Genomic DNA, 19,552 nt, shown 5'->3' with positions numbered 1-19,552 from the left:
CAGGCCTCGGGCAAAGTGTAGCTCACCAAATCTCCAGACATTCTAGAAGGCATGAGAATGTGAACATGCAGGTGTCTAGTGTTTTATGTCCAGACAGACCCAAGAGTGCCAAGAGGGCAGTTGTGATGTACACAACCAACAAGAGACAGTATCACTCTGACAAACAGGACCCGCTCCCACATGACCACATCTCAACACAGTAGCTCACACAGACGAAGATCACTGGATGAGGGTTTTGATTTTAATACTTTGCCATACTCACGAACCAAAGAATGGAAGCTGGTTAAAGATATTATCACTAGCTGTGAGAAACTACCATACTAAGACTAAAAATCGTCATTTGACTTGGAGAATCAAGGTAGGATACAGAGGTTTGGGAAGGTGGACTTCGGTGGGTGAAGTGTCTTATCGAAGAGATTTACCACAAACCTCCACTTGTGTGACATCCAAATAACAGACACTAAAAAACCCATAAGTGAAAATTTTCATACTCAACATTATGCCAAAGAGCCAACATCCAGGGAAACAAGGAGATATAGGTAAAACAAGCACACACACACACACACACACACACACACACCCAAAGAACTCATAACTCTTCACAATCATCTCATGAAATAGATCTTTTCCCCATTTTATAGACGAGTAAACCAAGACCTAAACAGACTAAGTGATTTGCACAAAGTCATCCCAAACCACTTTCCCTGGCTCTACAATCTGAAAATTGAATGCTGTAATATTCCTTCACGTCAGGGATTTACTTATGTCAATCCACCAGTTCCAAAAAGGGGGGGAGACACCCAAGGCTACCTGAGGCTTTGCAGCCTTAACCATAATATAATATTATCTAGCATCAAGAGATTTTTTTAAAAAATAAATCATCCTCTAGGGCAAAGGCTGGAAAACTATAGCCCATGGTCCATATCTGGTCCTCTGTCTTCCTTTGCACGCAAAATTTTGTTGGAATACACTCATTCCTTTAGCATTGTCTGTGGTTACGTTTAGTCTACAACAGTGGAGTAAAGTAGTTACAACAGAAACCCTAGGCTCTGCAAAACTGAAATTACCTACTACCTGGCCCTTTAAGTTAGTATAAAAGGGTTAGTCCCAAATGAGTCTATCTGCCTATGTATTATACTCAATATTTTACAGTGCTCATAATATTAACCCTGAGACTTCTTGCAACTTCTTAAGGGATCATATAAACCATAAAAGACTCAAGACTACTCAATGCAGTTTTAGGGTTAAGTACATTTTACACCATTCAAATCCACTTCAGGGAAACTTCATATCAGGCTCTTGACCAAAACGTCCTATCCCCCGAAACATCCTGGTTAAATAAAAGCTTGACATGAAAATACTCAACAGTCTCTAGCACACAGCTCAGATTGCTGCAGTTAAAAGCTACCTACCGGTTGTGGACTCAGCAAGTTTATTCATATTAAAACATGGTTTAGATTTTAATTTCGCTTTACAGCCCCCGCGAGTACAGTTTGATTTCTGCTCTTTGCTGTGGTTTTATAAGCAACGCATCTTTTGACTTTCAGTTGCATTAGCCTTCAAGCATGCTTTTGTTTTCTCTCATCTTAAAAAATAGAAACTTTCTCTTGACCAAACACTCCCGCTACGGTCCCACTCGCTAACAATTCCTTGAAGTGAAATTTCTTTGGAACGTCCTTCGATTTCTCTTCTCTCTTCTCTTTTAAGCTTTTCCAAGCAGGCTTCCAACCTCCCGACTCGTACTCTAGCTACTAGCAGAGTCAGCAATGACCTTGTTGTCAAACCCATACTCAGCCCTAGGTGCCCATGCCACCTGACTTATGACTGGAGGCGTCTGATGTAACTTGCTTGCTTTATTCTCCGCGATATCCCTTCTGCCCCTGGCTTCTAGGATGCGACACTCTCTTGGGATCTTGAGTTTTGTCCCAGTTCACACCTAGAACTAGGCCTGGCACATGGCACATGCTCAGCAGGTAACTATTTTTTTTTTTTTAATTTTTTTTTCAACGTTTTATTTATTTATTTTTTGGGGACAGAGAGAGACAGAGCATGAACGGGGGAGGGGCAGAGAGAGAGGGAGACACAGAATCGGAAACAGGCTCCAGGCTCTGAGCCATCAGCCCAGAGCCCGACGCGGGGCTCGAACTCACGGACCGCGAGATGGTGACCTGGCTGAAGTCGGACGCTTAACCGACTGCGCCACCCAGGCGCCCCAGCAGGTAACTATTTAAATAAAGGAGGCTGGAACCCCTACCCTCATCTGTATCACACACAAAATTCACATCACTGCTATTGAGATACTATATCAAATGTTGTTTGAAAGCTAGTTAAATAAATATGTCTATACTCAACCCAAACAATCACATTCCAATGAAAAAATAACAAGTACTGTTAGCAAAATAGCTATCCCTCATCTATCTATGCTATTGATATACTGACTTCAAGACGTTTAAGGGAACTCTAAAATTTTTATTGATAAACCAATGACAGTATTTCATTCTTCTAAGAATGTCACCCATTTTGGGGAAAGAGTTACAAATCTGAGTAGACCGGTGATTGAAAAGTGTGGCCTCGAGGTGCCCGGGTGGCTCAGTCGGTTGAGCGTCTGACTTTGGCTCAGGTCGTGATCTCACGGTCTGTGAGTTCGAGCCCCACATCGGGCTCTGTGCTGATGGCTCAGAGCCTGGAGCCTGCTTCGGATTCTGTGTCTCCCTCTCTCTCTGCTCCTCCTCTCACACTCTGTCTCTCTCTCAAAAATAAGTAATAAAAATAAACAAGAACTTAAAAAAAAAGAAAGAAAAGAAAAAGAAAAGAAAAGCGTGGCCCGACATCTTTCTTCCTTACTTATCATTGTATTTGACAGAAGTTGTAGGAAGACCCATGGAAATATATCAGTGATGGATGAAGGGGTGGATAGCCATGTTAGTAAATCTATTTAAGGAGAAAGCCATTAGGATCAGGGTGACACATTAACTAGGGTGTCATCTCCTCTGGTCAGATAATATGTGGCATGTGGTAGAGGAACCTTCCCTACCTTTTCACTCTCCATTAGAGGACAAGCTCCTGGTGGGTATCCATTAATACTTTGTAATGGAAGGGAACTGAGAAAAGCGTCCTGGTCGATTTTAATTGAGTTGCCGTTGATTGAAGAAGCACGTTTCACTCAGTATGTCCTTCCTAGATCAAAACACTCTTATGGGGTAAATAGGAATTAAGAATCCAGACGCTCACAGCTATTCAAAACGGCCTTTGAGAAAATTGCAAGCGATCTCACCGGGCAGACGCACGTTTAAAGAGACGAGAAGCACGTATCACGAGGGTCCTGTAAACAGTGTGAGGACGAAGCCGGCTTTGTGATGTACGGGGCTTCCTCTGGGTGGTTGACATGCCACCAAGACAAATGGCATTCCAGCCACTCAGTTGGCCAAAGTCTAAGATTATTAACCAATTTCCGTCCTGTTCTTTTTTTTTTTTATGGGCTTTAATGACCAGGCGAGATTTCACTGTTTAATATTTAAACAAATGTTTTTATGCTGAGACAATAAGCCACTGTGGAGACGGGAGAGGACTGTTTAATATCCTCCAGGATGGCTGCCTGCCATTCCCGCTGGAGTAAACGGCGTCAGTTGATTTCTAGAAGTGTTCAGAAATTAAAGCTCTTTCTGGTGACACATGTGAATGGAATCTCCGTGAGTGGCACACACAGCATACCAGGTGTGTGTGGTCTGCCCCGCAGGGTGAGCTCCTCTATTTTTCCGGCTCTTCTAGCAGAACACGATTCGGTTAGCATGGCTTGTGTTGGCTCAACAAACTGGCTTGTTTCCACGTGCTGCTTCTTCTCTGCATTAACCCTTATCAACTTGCTGGCAATGGCCTTTAATACACCCCTTCTTAATCACCCCTCATCAAATGCCGCTGGCTGGTGGGCCACTGCTTTGGGGGGTCAATGGCCGTCGTTGGCAAGATGACCTTCAGTGAGCCACTGAGGCACGCATACTCAACGCGAGAGCGTGTTTCACACGAGGCAGGACATCTTTCAGAATCCACTTTGACCTATTGACACAGTGGTTCTATATTCTTTTCCTTCAAAGTTAAGGTGTTATAATGGTTGGATTCTACCAAAAAGCTAACTTTACAAAATGTTCCGGATCGCTTACGTGTCTGAAGAAACTGGAGTGACAAATTCGCAGATCTTTGGAGACACCCCTAGGGAGGTATCCTCTCTTATAAGGTTGGGTGTGGGTAGGACAGGCTGCAAATCGTGTCCCTATCTCTGTGGATATTTAGCCACACAATCCCCAAAACATCGAAGTTGTACCTTCTGCTTGTGCCCGCCATGTTTCAACTAGTTTCTTCCCTAGATGAGAATGGGGCTCAGGACAAAAGCCAACAATCAGAAATAACAATGCAAACCATCTTACGTGTTACAAGGGCAGCAACGAGACAGGGACCAATTAGAATTTGAGACAAGCCTGTTGATTTCTGTTGTTTAAACTTCCCTTCTTTAACAGCGATCTTTGTACATCTCCAGCGTAAAAAATAAAATCATTTGACTATCATTGTGTATGAATTCTAAAGCTTCTGTAGCACACTGTCCGATAAATAAAAAGAGGATTCCTCTAAACCAAGACCTTTAGGCTATGCATTAGAGAATACATTTTCTCAAAAGGGGCATGAATTGGTATAAACTCATCCACATTCTCTCACCTAGCTCTCTCAGACTCATGATTTTGGTACAGGCTGCCCAGAGCCAGTAAACCATGTAAAACTACCTGGCCAAGGGGAAAAGTTTTTTCTCAAATTTGTCAGATCAGAAGTACTACTTGGGGCATTTGTTAAAAATAGAAATTCCCTGCATCCTCGCCCACATACCCCTCACTTCAGATAGACTCATTAGATATGGGTTGGAGCCCAAGAATATGGATTTTAATAAGTCAGTTCTTTACGTGGGGAGATTGCGTGACATACTTTTCCAGGATATAGAATCCCACAACTGTGACTTCACCAATATGAAGATGTTCCAGTTTTCTGGCTTAATATATTCACAGGGAATAAACAAGAGAAGCTGGAAAAGAATTAAGAGATAAAAAGCATATATAAGGAATATGTATGATAGGAGAAAAATAAAGAAAATGAAGCATGACAATATAATAATCAGAAACAAGTAGTGGCCAGAAACTTAGGATGTGAGGATATGAGGGGAAAACACAAAGACCTGAAGACAGAGGTACAGACAGAGATGGATTTCCAGAAGAGTTTGCTTTCTCACATCCACTCTGAATTAGTCTTGGACTTATGTCCACAATCAAGACCCCATTCTCATGACCGTGCCCTGCTCAATAGCCCCTGTCTTGTTTTTATATATGTAGCACCAGAGATCTGGAAGTTAAGCAGCAATACGTAAGGTTTTGTTATGAATGTTTATTTTAAAGTAGAAATCATTAAGGAAAACCCACGGAGGTGGGAACATGTTGCTGAAATGGCAGCCTCCAGCCACGTTCCGCACACTATCCTCATTGCTCTGACATCACTTTATTGGTCTTCACAACTCTCCGAGAGAGCTTTGACAACAACGTTGTTGATCGGGAAACAGAAGCTCAGAGAAACGGTCATCGAAGGTCACAGCATCTACCAGTGACCGTTGGGGTTTGAACCCAGATGTGTCTCTTTCTAGTACGTCGTATGTTCGGGAGACAGCAAGCGGCGGATTATGAGGCGAGAATCTGGATTCGTTTCCAAGGTTGCCTGGTGGCTCGTCGTGTGTCTTTAGATCAGTGTGTTGGTTCTTTTGCACCTTGGCTTCCCTAGCTTCCAGTCTGCAGGCAACTTTTCTGTCTCCTGGTCAATACAGTACCAGTTAAAGTAAGGACAAGGCTTCTATCTTGGTTCTAAATCTGGTGTGAAATTGGAGGGAACGTTTTAGAAATCTTCCATTCGCCATCAGAATGGTAACAGTCGTTCACAGATGAGGGAGCCCATTCAAGCAGCGAAAGGAGCTATTCGCCCATCTGAGAACCGTTTGATGAATTACTATTGTCCATGGACCTTGGGTCATACAGGTCAGTTTGCCAAATTCTGAAAAAAGGGACAGAATAAAGCTACTGTCTAAAATAAAGCATCCTGGGGCTCCTGGGAGGCTCAGCCCATTAAACGTCCGACTTTGGCTCAGGTCACGATCTCGTGGTCTGTGAGTTCGAGCCCCACATCAGGCTCTGGGCTGTCAGCATGGAGCCTGCTTCAGATCCTCTGTCTCCCTCTCTCTGCCCCTCCTGCACATGCTCTCTAGCTCTCTCTCACTCTCTGTCTCTGTCTCTCTCTCTCTCTCTCAAAAATAAATAAACATTAAAATATTTAAAAAAAATAAAGCTTTCTAGCCCAACTGACAAAAGGCAAGCATGATCTCCCAGACACTCTTGCCTAGAAGTAACCGTTCTCTGATGAGTTGCTGTTTTTATTAAATATTATGTAGAGCTGATTCACCCTCTTGGATTATAAGAGACACAAACATAACGCAATGTCCTTTTCCTATGCAGAAGCTGTTTGCAGCCATGTAACAAGTCCCGAGTGAATGTCTGAAAATCAGTCATGTTTGTACAGATTTAAAGAGGTTTTCACAAAGCTTTGAAAGAATTAAAAATAAGCATTTTCGAGCAATCACTTCATCCGAACGACAGTGCTCCCTGGGGTCAAGGCGTATCCTTTGCAAGAAGGAGCTGGGGAATATGAAAAAAAGAACATGAAATTAATGTTAAGAAAACAGATGTCTAGAGCCGTGGGGACTAGCAATGCAATTCCTGAGCAAGAGAGCTATAAAGTGCAAATGAGTCCAGGAAGGAAATGTGATAATGTGGGGGAGTGATATCTACTGGGTAGGTCCCAGGTCTGCAGGGGTTTCATATTTTCAGCAACGACTCAGTGATGGCACCAAGAACCTATTTGTGTTCATTCAGTTAATAGGTGACCCCAGGCTGACCCAGAGAAAATTAAAATCCAGAATGATTTTATTCAAGATGGAGGAGAAACTTGGTGAAAAAATCTAAGGACATTTTCCAGACAATGCAAACATTGCAGAAAATAACATGGCAGGAGAACATTGTTTGGGGCCTACGATGAACTTCATGCCGTCTCTAGGTCACCAGTGCACAGGTATGGCACTGTTTCCAAACAAAGCATGTGGGATGTGCAGTATTTAACTGGAAAAGAATATATGGTTGGCCCCCTTTTCTTCAGTCAGTAAAGCAAATGACAGAAGGAGAAAATAGGAGAGAATTATAGAATGGGGATCCAGGTCAACCCAGAGAATGAGATTTGCAATAGATAGAACTGTTCAACAGCAGAATATCTGGTCAAGGATGTAATGGCCAACCTTATTATCACTTTCCTGTGGTCTTTAAAAATCAGAGAGTTTCTTGTCCAACCAGGACAAGGAGCATGGTATTAGGACTACCAACAAAAATGGCACCTCAGTTCAGGTGATTCTTTAAGACTCCTTTAGTCTGTTGTTTCTGTGGACATCAGAAGAGGAAAGTGCAGGCTGTTTGAAGTTTCCCCAGGCCCCCTGCTCTCATCCTGGACCCAGAAAGCTCTCAGGAAAACACAGACTTAGGTTGTGCTGGCTTTTCATCTCTCTATGTTAATTGACTCTGAAGTTGGAGCACATCTCTGTTTCTTCCCACTCTATCCCCCAAAATGGAAACGGATGAGTTCATTTTCGCCTGACCTGAACTGGCTCTGACTTTGCTAGCTCATGTTCTCAAATTTAGTTGTCTCACATACCAGACTGGGATGAAGAGGCAAAACATAAAATAAAATAAAAAAGAAAGGAATAAAAGAAGACAAAACACAGGCGGTGCCACGGGGACGGCTGGGGACGTGAGCCTTCGTTCAATTTCCACTTGCCCATCATCTTAAGTGGCACTCAACGTCATTGGAAATACTGTCTCGACTCAGGAAATGGAGCTTCACTGCAAATTCTTCAGCCTCCCCCTTCCAATCCGTTGGCTACCCTAAAGCTAGAAACTCTGGAACTTTCAGTTCTTTGCATTCTCGAGGAAGTGGTCTGTGATTTAAGAACCAAAGCCATCGTGAGTTACCCGAGACATCAGAGAAAGAGTATCTAGTCTAACAACTTTATTTTACACATTAGCGAACAAAGAGCCAGGGTGATAAGTGAGTAGACCGAAACCACTCTCCCCTGGTTTACAGTCTATATTGTGGGCTTCTGGTGAGCAGGACACTTGTCCATTTTTTCCTGCCATATCCTCAGAATTTAGCACACTGCCAGGCATATAGTAGAAACTCAATATGTATTTATTGAATGAATGAATGAGGCAGGATTTCAGATGCCCTTTCTCCTGTTCTTCCCATTCAGGCACATATTTTAGCTCTCAAAAGAAAAACAAAAAACACCAAAAAGCAATCTGAGGCCCGATTTAGCTCACTTCACCCCACCTAAAGCCCTGAAATGACCTAATATTTTATCTTGGAATGTTCTACTGCGTTTCCAAACATTCTTAGTATGCTGTAGTGTGGTTTGACTTAATTCTGTTTTCACAAAAAAAGTTTGGTAAGTGAGCCTTTCACAAATGCTCCGTTGTTGTCACCACACTCGAAGTTTCGCCAATGAAAGAGCGTCACCTTATTAAAGTTTTGGTGTTCTGATTCTCAGACTTTCTCCTACCCTTTACACTTCAGGGAACTCTTACCTTAGTTCATGGTAGAAATATGTATAGAGTACCGTAAGCCATACGTAGGTAAATCTCACTGTGTATAAAGTCTGATCTTTGAAAATCTGATTTTACAACAAATACATTACAGGAGAAGCCAATCCTTTGTAGTACTGAAGGGTTTACCATAAGATTCCTTTCAATACCCATCTAGCGTGTAAATGTGGCTCAGATTACATGTAGCTTTTTAGGAACACATCTCTTGTGCAAGAGAGGTAACTTCTGATACAACCAAGGATAGACAAAGCAGTCAATTCACGTGGCGTGTTTTCAGACTGACTCAGGGTATTAGGAGCCAGAGTTTCCAAAGCTCCGTAAAGCATGTGGACTCTTTCAAGCTCCGGAGGTCAGGGGAACACCTAAGAACTACCATACTTGAAACTGCTTGCTTCACAGCTGGGTAAGCCCAAAGATGAGAGATGAATCGGAATAGGAAAAGTACATTTTAACTCTTACTGGCGGGTCAAATGCACTAGTCCTGGTTAACCTTGACTGACACATAACACAAACTAACACCCTCACATTGAGATAGTCGCAGTCCACGTTAAAAAATAAATGAATAGGGGCGCCTGGGTGGCGCAGTTGGTTAAGCGTCCGACTTCAGCCAGGTCACGATCTCGAGGTCCGTGAGTACGAGCCCCGAGTCAGGCTCTGGGCTGATGGCTCAGAGCCTGGAGCCTGTTTCCGATTCTGTGTCTCCCTCTCTCTCTGCCCCTCCCCCGTTCACGCTCTGTCTTTCTCTGTCCCAAAAATAAATAAACGTTGAAAAAAAAATTAAAAAAAAAATAAATGAATAACGTAGGGGGACACATGCGATAAAATAAAATAGAGAAATCAAATGGACCTGAGAAAAGGGATAGGAACATGAAAACAAAGAGGGAAGATAATACCACAATGTGCACCATAATATGTACTATTTTAAGAGACATGCATGTTGATTTCTTTTTTTTTAATTTTTTAATGTTTATTTTTGAAGGAGAGAGAGACAGAGAGTGAGCGGGGGAGGGACAGAGAGAGAGGGAGACACAGAATCTGAGGCAGGCTCCAGCCTCTGAGCCATCAGCACAGAGCTCGATGCGGGGCTCGAACCCATGAACTGTGAGATCATCACCTGAGCCAAAGTCGGACGCTTAACCGACTGAGCCACCCAGGCGCCCCATGGGTGTTGATTTCTTGCTTTTTTTTTTAGCGGTCAGGGAGAAACAGGAAATTGATCAGTTACATAACTCACTCTCTTCCTATGATTTTTTTTTTTTAAATGCTCAAGAAAGCATAGCGGATACGAATTTGTCTCCTGAGCCCTCATAAAGATGACACCAGGTAAGTAATAAATAAATCCTTAATGATGTGCTTCCTACAGACCAGTGGTTCTCAAAACTTCACAGGACATCAGAACCCACTAGAAGACTCATTCAAACAAAGATTTACAACACCATTCTCCAACTATCTGGTGCAGTACATCTGAAGGGAGGACCGAGTATCTGTGTTTGTAATATGCTCCCAGGTGATACCAACGCTGCTGGGACAAGAACCACCCTCTGAAAACCATTGCTGTAGGCGAAAGGCCAAATTTGCCAGGTCTTCTTCTATAAACATCTTTCCATAGAAACTGGTCGCAGAGCACCACTGAGCAGTTACCTGGCATTTGTGCAAGGGAGTCCAGACACATTCCCTCCGCAGCCTACCGTGGGAGGTACCGGTGGAGAGGGGTCATGGCCACACCATTTATCATCTAGTACATTGGCTAAGTCATTCCTTAATGCAGCCCAGCCCTGTTGGTGTATTTATGGTGCTTCTCAGCAAACTTACAGACTTCTTCCTCACTCGTCGAGTTGCGCTGCAACCCGGACCAGAAAGAGCTCTACCCGTTGGAACACAGCCCTCATTTGTAAGCAATCACGAGAACAATGTTTTCGGATTGAAGCCTGCCTCTTAAGTGTCAATAGACTTTGTGCCTATATTACTCATTAGTTGCATGCTCTCCTTTTATTATTTATATGTTGTTCGTCAACTTTTTAAAACTGAGCCTCTTTCTGTTTCCCACCACAAGTCAGATTCTATCAGCCATGTCTGATGCGTCCCTGTATCTCTAAATCACATGGTATAGTGGTTTGTATAAAATGGGCACTCAGTTATTTGAGTGCTGGAAACAATATATAAAAAGAAAACTGTAAGAAACCTGTAAATCTGGCAACTAATGTCAACAGAGGAGATCCCCTTTGGCCATCATGGTATATGTTCCTCTCACAAAGCCGGACTCTTTAAAAAAATTTTTTTTTAATGTTTATTATTTTTGAGAGAGAGAGAGACAGAGACAGAGAGCAAGCAGGGAAGGGGCAAGAGAGAGGGAGACACAGAATCAGAAGCAGGCTCCAGGGGCTCAAACTCACAGACTGTTGATCATGACCTGAGCTGTAGTCGGCCGCCCAACCGGCTGAGCCACCCAGGTGCCCCAAAGCCAGACTCTTTTAGATGGACTGCATTCTACTGAGGGAAAAAAAATGTGCATTTAAAAATGTGATTTTATTAACAGTATGAAAATTCATGGTATGATTATTCTCTTGGAAATAGGATTTTCTCTACATTTTAAAGCTGAGTTCATTCACTGATTCGACAAACATCCTGAGCATTTACTTTGTGTGGAGTAATAGCAAAACAGAGTACGTTCCTAAGGAGCTCCCATCACAATAGGGAGCCCAGACACATAACCCATCAACTTGACCCATGCTAGACTAGAGGTACACAGGAGGTAAGCTGGGGAAACAAAGGAAATAATCAGCATGGAGGTGGCAGAGGATGGGCCTTGAAGATGATCATATTTGAGGTAGCAGAGAGCATATTGATAGGAACAGAACCTTTTAGGAAAACAGGACTCTTGCTGTTAGGGATTGGCATGCCTTTCACCATAACAGGTGAAGCAAGCAAACGAACCCATTAATCAACTGTGAGCCAGGGAAGCTTGGAGAATAGGACTGAGAAGACACACACAGTGATATGTGTTGAGAGGAGCCCAAGATATCCTGCCACCAGTTGCCATGGTCCTGACATTTCAGCGTTAAGAAGCCCTTTCTATACATCTTCATCGCTCTCTGGTTTTCAAAGTCCTCGGGTAAAATGCCGTTTCTCCTAAGATAATATCTCTCAACCTTGGTGACACTATTGACATTTTGGGCTAGATAAGTCTTGGCTGATACATTGCAGGATATTTAGCAACATCTCTGGTCTCTACCCCCTGAATGTCAGTAGCAGGCCACTCCTTGGGCATGACAATAAAAAAATTTCTCCGGATGTTGCCAAATGTCCTCTGGGAGGCAAAATCACCTCCCTTGGAAGACCACCGTTCTGGGAGGTATAACACCATGGGCAGCTTTGTTCTCTTCCTCATGATCAAAGAATAGATATCTCTCTGGGGCCACGGCCTCCCCCATTTAGTCACTCTGCAGCTAAAAGAGAAGTGACCCACCAATTAGGAAGAGGGATGGCAATTGTGCACCAATCTTATTGGCTATACCAGCTCTGGCTGCCAATGAGGTGATGTGTCACCTCCAACTGAAATGTACAAATCAAACTATTTGAGCAGAAGAGAGACCTTGGGAAAGGGAGAGGAGGCAAATCAGAGTATGACAAATCAACACGGCCCAAATTTATGAGAGCTTGAAGAGTGCCGGAATTGAATGTTTTCTGTTTAGGTATATCATACAGCTGAAAGGAATTTGACTGATAATTTTTTGATTGACCAGGGGTCTCAACGTACTTAATTATCAATAATACACTGTAAATAATCAATCATGATCATAACAATACCCTTTACATATATACAATGCTTTATAGCTTTCAAACCCCTTCACATATGATCTTTTCCATTCTGATGTTTCAAGGATCAAAACAATCTAAACGGAAAGTGTGATAAATCTCATTTCTTACCCTTGGCCCCATTCACTCCATTTCCTCCTCACTCCAGGTAACTATTTTTGAGTTTCTTTGATACCTTCTAGAATTTCTTCATGAGAATACAAGAATATGCAAATATATATTCATATTTTCCTCTTTCTTACGCAAAAGGCACCATGTTATAAATTCTGTTCTGCAGGGTTTTTTTCCACTTAACCTCTTAGAGACTGTTCCATAAAGAGCGCTTTCTCATCACTTGTTTTTATAGCTACATTGTCTTCCATACACGGATATGTCACTGTCTGGGGACATAGCCCCCTATTGATGAACTCCTGGATTGTTCCCAATTATTTTCTATCACACGCAGTGCTGCGAGAATTATCCTTGGCCGAGCATTGTTCCATGTACTACCTTCTTCTGATCCTGACATCAATCCTATGAGATAGACAGAAAAAGAATGTTTCCTACATTTTATAAAAATGATTCTTTTTCTGTGTGTGGTAAAACACGCACACACACACACACACACACAAAATGCACAGTGTTAACCGTATTTAAGGATACAGATCAGTAGCATTGAGTATATTCACATTCTTGTGAAACAGATCTCCAGAAATGTTTCATCTTGTAGAACTGAAACTCTGTACCTGTGAAACAATAAGTTCCCTTCTTTGGCCCCTACCCCCAGCCCCTGGTAACCACTTCTATTTCTATGAATTTGACTACTTTAGATGCTGCACGTAAGTGGAATTATACGGTATTTGTGTTTTTGTAACTGGCTTGTTTCACTTAGTATAATGTCCTCCAGGTTCATCCATGTTGTAGCGTGTGACAGCATTTCCTTTCTTTTTAAGGCTACATAGTGTTCGTGTGTGTGTGTGCACGTGTGTGTGTGTGTGTGTGTGTGTGTGTATACTACATTTTGCTTATCCGTTCATCCATTGATAGACCCTGGGTTACTTCCATTCATAATTATTGTGAATAGTGCTGCTATGAACGTGAGTATGCAAATATCTCTTTAAGACCCTGCTTTCAACTATTTTGGATATAAAGCCAGAAGGAGACGGCTGGATCATATGATAATTCTATTTTTAATTTTTTGAAATTAAAATGAAATTTTTGGTTGCGCCATTTTACATTCCCACCAGCAGCACACAAGGGCCAAGCTTTATTCTTAAATACTCTAAAGTCAATATTTTATATATGCAAGAACCAAGACATGTAGCGTCACAGATAATACAACACCAAACGGGAATGCGCCAACAGATCTCTGACAGAATCTAGTGTCCTGAATTATTCAACTTAATGCATTAAAATTCCAAGTGAAGCAAATAATACTAATGTTATTATCTGTCGTCAGTAAGCTTGGTAATCTTTGTTAGATACTCTGTGATAATTTTAGCCAATAGACTTTTCTACTCTTTGAAAGAATACATCTTCTCCTTCTTCCTCAATTCTGCTACTGCTCTCCCCCAACACCACTTCCAAAAATATAGAAGATTAGTATACTAGCTCATCAATTGTTATTTATCCCAGGTTATAGTCATCTTCCATTATACACAAATTGATTGAGATCTTGAACTTGGAAACAGAATGATGTCCCACTGGCCTAGCATTAGGGAAAGAGTCCTGAATGACTCATATAGTAACCCGGCTGAACGTGTTTGCTAACCCAAAAAGCTGTGTGATCTCTGGGCCAGGCACGTGGGGCCAGAGGAAGAACTAACTCTTGGCTGAATTAGTGGATTTTTCCACCAAAGAATTATTGCAGGAAGACAGGTCACAAAGTCAAAGCATATATTACTGAGCAGGGAATACCATCAGAGGCAAAAACAAATACCAGCAGGAAAAAAGGAAAGCCTGGCCCACTCTCCCTCACACGTCTCTCCTCAAAGATGTGGGTAGTTGGAAGCTGTTTCAATAATGATAGCTCAAACTGCTCTCTAGCACTGTCCCTGTGATCTGGCTGTTTTATGTTTCATGAAATGCCCAATGAAGAAAAGGAAGGTCATTACCACGGGGAAGGATATGGCTGAATGTTGTCCAGCAGAACTAATACTTTCCTGCTCTACATGTGTTTCAAGTCAGCTGTCAAAGCTTTTCTGCTCTAATTGTCGGTAGGTTTGCCACTAATGATAAAAGAATCTTCTCTGACACTGAAGTGCGTGAAAAAAATTTAAGAAAATTTAAGGAAAAAAAAATGGCTTTTATACGTGAATGGCAGAGTTAATAATCAGCTAACAAGTACTGGAACCTGATGTATCGAAGCAAACTAGAAATATACCCACATATCGAAGGAGACATGGAGATGTGCCTGCCTAAAACTTGGCATTGGATGGGAGGGGAAAGAATTCTCCCTGAAGAATTCACAGCCACACTCTGGCACATATGTAGGTTTGCTACCCAGTTTCGCACTTCCTGTTTGGTACAGGGAAATCTGAATCCCATCCAATCCCTCGGGGAATAAGCCTTGACCTCCAAGTTCTTTCTATTTCCCAGTGATCAAGCCCTGAATCTGATTATAAATTATCTTATCACTTATCTTGACGCTTAAATTTATTATCTAATATAAATACTTCCAGAAATCAGTAACACATGGAGATATTATTACCTAAGTATCTACTGTAACTCTATTCTTAACTATCTACATAGCTAAAGCAATTAACTCCTGAGTCTCTGAATTCATCAGTTCTGGAAGATGGAAACAAGTTAAGGAATGAAAGGTAAATGGAATTAACATTTTGAGTTCAATAGTGTACCCTATTAAAATGATTTCTAATTTAATTCTCATAAAATGCTATATTGTACTTATGATCACTATTAACAGTATTGCTAACTTACAGGTGGGGAAACTGAAGCACAGTGATTAAATAACTTGCCCAAAGTCATGAGAAGTAAATGGTGGTACCTGGCAAAGTAGAATTCAATCCATGATAAGCCCCAAATGTTTTACTACCATATTGTACACACTGCCTCTTTCCAGTGCACACATCTACTGTTTTGCAAGAATTTAAAACTCAGAATTAGTTTTCTGTTCTATAGTTAATAATATGTCTTTCATATGATAGATATTTTTCCTATGGTTAATTCCATCCAATGTGAGATAAGAGAGCTTGGATAATTACGTCTTCCCATTCAACCATTAATGTCTCAATGTGAATAAAGCATCTGAAAGTAGTTGTGACTGGCTTTGGGGAAAAAGAGAGAAATTAATCATTCTGAATGTTTTCGAGGGCCTACTAGGTTCTGGGTCCTGTACGTAGATCACTGAACAAATCGCACAAGAAAACTGCTCTTTTTAAGAGTATTAGAGGGAAATGCGCAAAATCGGCAAGTCAAAAAATAATGATAGCTTTAAGAAAATGGTAATTGCTATAAAAAAGTAGAAAAATGGGATAAAGAATGACTGCCAGTCAGGACAAGGCTGCTTTTTCTCTCCTCAATCTGAGGTGGTGACGCTTGAGGAGAACCCTGAATAGTGAGTTTAAAAATCCCATCATCCTGAGATCTGGGGTCTCAGAGAGGACTTTCCAGCCAAAGAGAACAGCAAGTGCAAAGATCCTAAGGTAAGAAAGAAATTGCTATATTTGATCAATAACCCCTTACTGGCCTGTACTTTACATGAAAGACAGAATGGTTGGATGATTTCAGAGAGATGCAGGGGTCTAGACTATATGGGGCCTGGTCATTAGTTGGAAACTACTGGAGGATTTTATCGTATCACTCTAACCGCTGTTTGAAGGACAGAGTTGCAAAAGCAGTACGGTGAGTTCCCAAGTATCCTTCACCTAGCTTCCTCCAATGTTAACATCTTACATAATCACAGTGCAATGACCAAAACTAAGAAATTATGAACTACAGACTTCTTTTTTTTTTTTTCAACGTTTATTTATTTTTGGGACAGAGAGAGACAGAGCATGAACGGGGGAGGGGCAGAGAGAGAGGGAGACACAGAATCGGAAACAGGCTCCAGGCTCTGAGCCATCGGCCAGAGCCTGACGCGGGGCTCGAACTCACAGACCGCGAGATCGCGGCCTGGCTGAAGTCAGACGCTCAACCGACTGAGCCACCCAGGTGCCCCTGAACTACAGACTTCTTAGGAGTTTCAACATTCTTCTTTTTCAGGACTCTACGTTGCATTTAGCTGGTACTTCTCCTTCAATCTCTGATAGTTCTTTAGTCGTTACTTGTCTTTCATGACCTTGACGTTTGGAGAAAAATGGTCAGCTACTTTTGTAGTTTTCTTCAATCTGAGTTTGTCTGATGTTTTCTCATGATTCGATTGAGGTTCCATGTTGTTGGAGAGAACACCACAGAAGTGATTCTCTTCTCTGTGCGTCACCATGTCAACATGATACTATTGCTGGTGATGTTGACCTTGCCAATGTGGTTAAGGGGCTGTCTGTTGGGTTTCTCCACTACAAAGTTACTAATTTTCCTTTTGTAATTAATAATATCTTAGCAGAGATTCTTTAAAACCATATTCTTTAAAATACCCTGTTTTATCTCAACTTTGTGTCTACTGATTTTAGCATACATTGTTGAATCTTGCTTCCAACAATTACTAGTGTGGATTTTACTCTGCTTTGATGACTGCAGCGTGGAGGGAGCTGAAGAAAAAAATCTAGGGCTTATCCAAAGTGAAGAATCTAATAAGAAATAGTTATTAGATGGCACGGGCTGATATAAACACACTCATAGAAGGGGATATCAAAAACTTGCGTGTCTTAAACTTGTGGTGTGAAGGGCAAAAATTTTTCCTTGGAATTTCAAAGCAAAATCTGGGGCGCCTGGGTAGCTCAGTCGGTTCGGTGTCTGACTTCAGCCCAGGTCATGATCTCACGGTTCGTGAGTTCGAGCTTCGTGTCAGGCTCTGTATTGACAGCTCAGAGCCTGGAACCTGCTTCTGATTCTGTGTCTCCCTCTCTCTGTGCCTCCCCCACTCATGCTCTGTCTCTCTCCATCTCTCAAAAATGAATAAATGTTTAAAAAAAAGAAAAGAAAATTTAAAATCAAAATCTGTCTTTAATGTGAATTTGCTTCCCAAACTCAGACTTGCAATTGAATCCAAAGCATGTCATTCCAAAAATGTATTTTAAGGTAGCTTTAGGTCACTAGTGCCCCAGTCACCTCACGAAATCAAGTGAAAATAATCTAAGCAGAGATCCACTTCCAACATTGACCATAAAATATTTCCCTGGATAATGTTCCGCAGAACATGAATTCACAGTTAAAAATCACAAAATATACAAAGGAAAAAAATGTCTTAAAGGGAAACCAGCAGAAACAACATAGATAGCAGAATCAGATGAGCCAATATTTCTGATATTTAAATTTTTCAATAAAAATACTTAATAGGTTTTAAAAATAAAAGAAACGATTAAGATATTAATAAATAAGTGTCTATAAATTACCAAACAAATTTAAAAAAGAAAAATAGACCACTTAGAAGTAAAAACTATAACAATTGAAATTATAAACTCAGAGGATGAGTTAAGCAGAATATCAGATCAGGCTGAAGAAAGAAATAGTGAAATGGAAAGCATATCCAAAGAATTTACCCAGAATTTAGCATATTGAGTCAAAGAAAGAGAATATAAAAAAGAGTTTAAGAGACTTGGAGGAGAGGAGAGAGTCTAATGCCCAACAAGCATTATAAAATTGGAAAGAAATGAGAGAAAAAAGGGAAAGGAAATATTTGAACACAGAATAAAATAATTCTTCAAAATTATGGAAAAGCAAGAGATTTTAGAGTTAAGAATCCTGTGTAAGATAAATAATATACATCTACAATTAGACCTATCCTAGTAAAACCGAAAAACACTGAAGACTAAGTAATGGTCTAAAATTTGGCTGAAAGAAAACATACTACTGACAAATTAACAACAATTTTTTTCGTTGGTATCTCAACAGCAATAATGGAAGCTGAAATGCCTGGAATGATATCTTCAAAGTGCTGTGTAAAAACAGTTATCTACCTAAAACTGCATACCCAGAAAAAACTATTTAATAGTTTTTTATATATAATAATATATATTATTTTATATATTTTATATAATATAATATTTTATATTTTATATATTATATAAAATAATAATGATATTTTTTAGGAAAAAAACATCATAAGAGAATTTTCCATCAGTAACATTTACTAAAGGAAAGGATAAAAAAATTCCTTTAGGCAGAATAATCACATGTAGATTGTCTGTAATGCAAGAAGGAATGGCTGAGTAAAGAAATTGGTAAAGCATATGAGCAATTCACACAAGCAGTGATTGTATAAAATAACTAATATTTTCTCATTTGTTTAAAATACACAAGAGAACAAAAATACAGTGCACTGATGGTATGGAAGAGAGGATAAATTGCTTGGATTGTAGTGCTGTTGGAGCCAAAATGTTAAGTAGCAGGGCAAAGGTAGTGATTAGCTTTAGACATGAGTCAGGGTTCTCAATCTTAGTCTAAAGGGTTGAGAACTGGGGAGTCCTGGTGTCCCAGAACAGGAGAAGCTGGGCCCAACTCCAACGGGGACATCACGTTCACCCTTCCTCTGCCTCTTTGTTCTATTTGGGTCCTACTGGACACTGCCCACTCACATGGGGGAGGACCATCTACCTTATTCGGTTCAGCAATCCAAATACTAATCTCTTTTGTTAACACCCTCGCAGACCCATCCAGAAATAATGTTTTACCAGCTTGCTGGGTATCTCTTAACCCCCTCAAACTGATACATAAAATGAATCCTCACACATTAGAAAAAAATAAAGGAGTATGGTAAAAAATTTTATGGTAAGTATTAATGAAAAAGAAATTGAGTTTATAATTTAAAATCAATAGAGGAATAGAAGATGAGAGGGAAAAAGTCAAATAATTTAAAAAACAAGATGGAGAAGAAACTAATGCACTCAAAAATTTAGAAAAGGGGGAAGAATTTA

At 40.8% G+C, this 19,552-nt stretch overlaps 1 non-coding gene across 1 annotated transcript; it reads left to right on the top strand.

The window, feature by feature from the left end:
- The first annotated feature begins 2,578 nt into the window (after window positions 1-2,578).
- TRNAQ-UUG lies at window positions 2,579-2,663 on the top strand. Its single transcript has one exon. It is a non-coding gene; the product is annotated as a tRNA-Gln (tRNA).
- The last annotated feature ends 16,889 nt before the right edge of the window (window positions 2,664-19,552 follow it).

The sequence above is a fragment of the Lynx canadensis genome, chromosome B2, assembly GCF_007474595.2.
Source record: "Lynx canadensis isolate LIC74 chromosome B2, mLynCan4.pri.v2, whole genome shotgun sequence".
Taxonomy (NCBI): domain Eukaryota; kingdom Metazoa; phylum Chordata; class Mammalia; order Carnivora; family Felidae; genus Lynx; species Lynx canadensis.
Note: the sequence above shows the minus strand (reverse complement) of the source record. Positions and strands in the feature narration are given on the sequence as shown.